The 5,861-nt window shown below is 40.8% G+C and overlaps 1 long non-coding RNA gene across 1 annotated transcript; it reads right to left on the bottom strand.

Annotated features, from left to right (window-relative positions):
• Positions 1 to 4,386: 4,386 nt before the first annotated feature.
• Positions 4,387 to 5,608, bottom strand: LOC143115482 (uncharacterized). Its single transcript, XR_012985110.1, has 3 exons — positions 5,566 to 5,608; positions 4,771 to 4,849; positions 4,387 to 4,636 (listed from the first exon to the last, which is right to left on the bottom strand). It is a non-coding gene; the product is annotated as an uncharacterized LOC143115482 (long non-coding RNA).
• Between the last annotated feature and the right edge of the window lie 253 nt (positions 5,609 to 5,861).

The following is a 5,861-nucleotide window of genomic DNA, read 5'->3' as shown; positions in this document are numbered from 1 at the left end:
ATGCTCTATGCTTTGAATAAATGGTCTGAAACTTCTCAGGTTAATAGATATTATGATTATGATGATATCCAGACACCCAATGGGCCTGCCTGGCATAGCGCCACCACCTGGTCAAGCAGGAAATGTGCAAGAAATGGACAATGCCTTAAGTGATTGATCTGAAAGTGTACAAACATTTTGGATATCATTATTGTGATGATATTCACATGTGTAATTTCAATGCCTAACATAGCGCCACCATCTGGCCAACCAAAAAGTGTATCAGAAATGTTTTTTGCTTAAAATGAATGGTCTGAAATTTCTCAGGTTAATATATATTATGATTATGATGACACCCAATGGGCCTGCCTTGCATTACGCCCCCACCTGGCCAAGCGAGTAAATGTGGCAGAAAATAAAATACAAAAGCAAATAGCCCACGCATCAAATATGTACATTTCACACACGCACCACGTCGGGGCTTTGTTGGATTCCGACATGTCACGGGTTGCGGCCCGCAGGTGCTCGGGCCCGCCATTGCCGCTTGCGGCTATATTTATTATTGTTATTCCACTTTTTTGCTTTCCTGTTTTTGAGGTGGTTAACATGGTTGAAAACTCTTGAAATTTGGCACACGTGTCAGGTGTCACGCAACGCAGTTAGGTACAAGAGCTTGATCCCGGGCGTGGCCCAGGGACTCGCTAGCGCCCCCTTAGGTGACTGATCCCGTGGTTGGCAAATATTTTGAGGTGGTTAACATAATCGAAAAGTCTTGAAATTTGGCACACACATCAAGTGTCACACAAAGCAGCTAGGTAAAAAAGTTTGGCCCCGGGTATGGCCCAGAGACTCGCTAGCGCCCCCTTACGCCCCCTTAGATGACTGATCCCGTGGTGGGCATATACTTTCAGCTACACACACCAAATTTGGTAGGTGTCTGTATCTCCCCAAGATGAACGACTTTCGTATGTACAATGCATTAGCCACGCCCAACAGGAAGTGAGGTATTTGGGATTTTGTGCAGACTAATATGTGATGAAATATGTGATGAATCGTGATGCCAAAAGAGGTGCTTCCCATGGGTGAAAACGCATGAAATTTGGCACACACATCAAGTGATACAGTGAATAGACAGGGATAAAAGCTTGGCACCGGGCGTTGCCCAGGAACTCCATAGCGCCCCCTTACGTCACTGTGACTTGTGGTTGGCATATAGTTTTAGATACACACACCAAATTTGGTGGGTGTATGTAACTCCCAAAAACAAACAACTTTTGTATTAACATGCCATTAGCCACGCCCACAGGAAGTGAGGTAATTGAGAATTTGTGCGTTGTGGACATGATCAATTTTAACGTACTCCTCCTAGACGGTTGATCCGAATCATGTCAAAGTTGGTATACGTGACGTCGAGATGTTCCTGATTCTAAATTGTGAAGCCTTTTTTTGATATGTTGTAATTTGACGAAATGGCGAAATTATGAATTTTAATACCCTTCCACACAAACAGTAAATGTGTCATAATTCATCGTGCATGGCTTGAAATGTTTAAAATTTAACAGGTCATTGAATACCATGTTAATGATAATATTCACATGCCCATAACGCATGTTTGCTATAGCGCCACCAACTGGCAACAGAAAGAATGACAATTACACTGACTTCAGATGATCAATTTTAACATACTCCTCCTAGACGGTTTGTCAGATTCATTTGAAATTTGGCAAACATTATGCCAACATGTCGCTGATGTTAAATTGTGAAAGGATTTTTGAATGTTGTAATATATTTGATATGATTTTAATATCTCACCACATAAACAGGAAATGTGTCTCAAATCACAGTGCATTGAATGAATGGTCTGAAACTTCTCAGGTTAATAGATATCATGATTATGATGATATCCAGACACCCAATGGGCCTGCCTGGCATAGCGCCACCACCTGGCCAAGCAGGAAATGTGCCAGAAATGGAAAATGCCTTAAGTGATTGATCTGAAACTTTATAAAATATTGGATATCATTATTGTGATGATATTCACATGTGTAATTCACAGGCCTAGCATAGCGCCACCCTCTGGCCAAGCAGGAAATGTGCCAGAAATGCTCTATGCTTTGAATAAATGGTCTGAAACTTCTCAGGTTAATAGATATTATGATTATGATGATATCCAGACACCCAATGGCCCTGCCTGGCATAGCGCCACCACCTGGTCAAGCAGGAAATGTGCCAGAAATGGACAATGCCTTAAGTGCTTGATCTGAAAGTGTACAAACATTTTGGATATCATTATTGTGATGATATTCACATGTGTAATTTCAATGCCTAACATAGCGCCACCATTTGGCCAACCAAAAAGTGTATCAGAAATGTTCTTTGCTTAAAATAAATGGTCTGAAATTTATCAGGTTAATATATATTATGATTATGATGACACCCAATGGGCCTGCCTTGCATTACGCCCCCACCTGGCCAAGCGAGTAAATGTGGCAGAAAATAAAATACAAAAACAACTAGCACAAGCATTAAATATGTACATTTCACAAACGCACCACGTCGGTGCTTTGTTGGATTCCGACATGTCACGGGTTGCGGCCCGCAGGTGCTCGGGCCCGCCATTGCCGCTTGCGGCTATATTTATTATTGTTATTCTACTTTTTTGCTTTCCTGTTTTTGAGGTGGTTAACATGGTCGAAAACTCTTGAAATTTGGCACAAACGTCAGGTGTCACGCATCGCAGTTAGGTACAAGAGCTTGACCCTGGGCGTGGCCCAGGGACTCGCTAGCGCCCCCTTAGGTGACTGATCCCGTGGTTGGCAAATATTTTGAGGTGGTTAACATAATCGAAAAGTCTTGAAATTTGGCACACAAATCAGGTGTCACACAAAGCAGCTAGGTAAAAAAGCTTGGCCCCGGGTATGGCCCAGAGACTCGCTAGCGCCCCCTTATGTCACTGTGACTTGTGGTTGGCATATAGTTTTAGATACACACACCAAATTTGGTGGGTGTATGTAACTCCCAAAAACAAACAACTTTTGTATTAACATGCCATTAGCCACGCCCACAGGAAGTGAGGTAATTGAGATTTTGTGCGTTGTGGACATGATCAATTTTAACGTACTCCTCCTAGACGGTTGATCCGATTCATGTCAAAGTTGGTATACATGAGGCCGAGATGTTCCTGATTGTAAATTGTGACGTTTTTTTTTGATATGTTGTAATTTGACGAAATGGCGAAATTATTAATTTTAATACCCTTCCACATAAACAATAAATGTGTCATAATTCACCATGCATGGCTTGAAATGTTTTAAATTTCACAGGTCATTGAAGACCATGTTAATGATAATATTCACATGCCCATAATGCATGTTTGGCAAAGCGCCACCAACTGGCAACAGAAAGAATGACAATTATACTGATGTCACATGATCAATTTGAACATACTCCTCCTAGACGGTTTGTCAGATTCATTTGAAATTTGGCAAACATTATGCCAAGATGTCGCTGATGTTAAATTGTGAATGGATTTTGGAATGTTGTAATATATTTGATATGATTTTAATATCTCACCACATAAACAGGAAATGTGTCATAAATCACAGTGCATTGAATGAATGGTCTGAAACTTCTCAGGTTAATAGATATCATGATTATGATGATATCCAGACACCCAATGGGCCTGCCTGGCATAGCGCCACCACCTGGTCAAGTAGGAAATGTGCCAGAAATGGACAATGCCTTAAGTGATTGATCTGAAACTTTATAAAATATCAGATATCATTATTGTGATGATATTCACATTCGTAATTCACAGGCCTAGCATAGCGCCACCATCTGGCCAAGCAGGAAATGTGCCAGAAATGCTCTATGCTTTGAATAAATGGTCTGAAACTTCTCATGTTAATAGATATTATAATTATGATGATATCCAGACACCCAATGGGCCTGCCTGGCATAGCGCCACCACCTGGTCAAGCAGGAAATGTGCCAGAAAATGGACTTAATGCCTTAAGTGATTGATCTGAAAGTTTACAAAAAATGTGGATATCCTTATTGTGATGATATTCACATGTGTAATTTCCATGCCTATCATAGCGCCACCATCTGGCCAATCAAAAAGTGTATCAGAAATGTTCTTTGCTTAAAATGAATGGTCTGAAATTTCTCAGGTTAATATATATTATGATTATGATGACACCCAATGGGCCTGCCTTGCATTGCGCCCCCACCTAGCTAAGCAAGTACATGTTGCAGAAAATTAAATACAAAAACAAATAGCACACGCATCAAATATGTACATTTTACAAAAGCACCACGTCGGTGCTTTGTTGGATTCCGACATGTCACGGGTTGCGGCCCGCAGGTGCTCGGGCCCGCCATTGCCGCTTGCGGCTATATTTTGGAATGGTCTTTGAAGCCACCGTCTTGCTTCCAGTTAGAAAAGCCTGATTCTGATTTGAAGACTGACGATGGGTCATTTGAAAGCGAAAATTACGGAAGGGGTAGCAAAACACTAAAGATGGAATATTCCTACCATTTGAAGTCTTTGTATCAGAAGTCATTGAGTGGCCTCTTCCTATTTCCGTGCTGCATCTTGCGGAATACCAGTTTAAGAGAGGTTGCACAGAACCATCTGCTCTAGAATGGGAAATGTCTGGAGAGAAGAAAATGAAACAAGTTTGAGTAACTTAATTGTTATTAACTTTCATAACCCACTGTCAACCTGGCGTTTCTAAAATGAATGACAAAATATGTTCACTGTAGTGGCAATAGGAAATAGCATCATACCATTAGGAGCAGCTATGCTTGGTGACTGGTGGTTCTGAAGACTGTGGGTTGAAGTCACCAGCTCCTGCGCCATCCCAGTCTGTAGGTGAAACACAAATGCGTGTTTCACAAAATCCATGCTTGTATTCAGCATGTTGTCTGGCAACTGTAAAACCAGTTATTATTTTTATATTATTAAAATCATATAAAGCTTGAGTGAATAGAGTAGAAAATGTAACCAATTTATCTCAATGAAACTCTCCTTGTCCTAACACTTTGAGACAGAATTCATGCGAAGCCCATGAATCAAATAAACTCAGAATAGTGGTTAATAACTTTATACAATGATAGCTCACATTAACTACAAAAACGTAACGTTAGCTATTAGGCATGTATTCTCATGTTCATGTTAGCAGCTGCCAAACTTTTTCCTCAAGCAAAAAAAAATCGAACGTTATTTACATTTGGTAAGGCGCACTAGCGCATGTAATAGCCTATTATTAATTTCGGACCCCAAACAAACAGGATGTCCATTTCTCTGCATTTCATATAACACCATTTCAAACACTTCATACATTACCTTTCCATACATAAAATCTATCAGCATGCTAACAAACAATCAAACCTAAACTCAAGTAACCTAACGTTAAGTTAATGTTAACAGTTCACTGACTAGGCCTAAGTCAGTTAACAGTTCACTGCAAGCTTGCTGCTGCTTCGTAATTTAATTGACAAACTTAACATATTGTGACAGCAACAAATAAACGTCCCTTTCACATAATGATGATAACCAACATACTGAGATTTGTGACTCACCAAGAAACTTCTGTGGAGGATGAAACGCTGCCATCGGTTCTTCACGGTTCTTCACGCCAAATGTATTCTTTCTTTTACAGTTCACTGTGTGCTTTAGCTTTCAAGCTTAATAGGTGCATTACTGCCACCAGTTGTTTGGGAATGGAATTGCATCTCTGATCGTCATTCTCAACAAGTTTGACACTTATTGATGATTGACGGTACAGGGGCCAGTCAGGGGCCAATGAGATTTCAGATGGGGCCCGGGCCCCTGTGGACCCGCCCCTAGAACCGCCCCTGTTTATTGCATCGTATTC

The sequence above is a fragment of the Alosa pseudoharengus genome, unplaced genomic scaffold, assembly GCF_046254945.1.
Source record: "Alosa pseudoharengus isolate Yale_2024_CS ecotype anadromous, Long Island Sound unplaced genomic scaffold, YU_APseudo_1.1 YU_APseudo_1.1_scf_9, whole genome shotgun sequence".
In the NCBI taxonomy this organism is placed as follows: domain Eukaryota; kingdom Metazoa; phylum Chordata; class Actinopteri; order Clupeiformes; family Clupeidae; genus Alosa; species Alosa pseudoharengus.
Note: the sequence above shows the minus strand (reverse complement) of the source record. Positions and strands in the feature narration are given on the sequence as shown.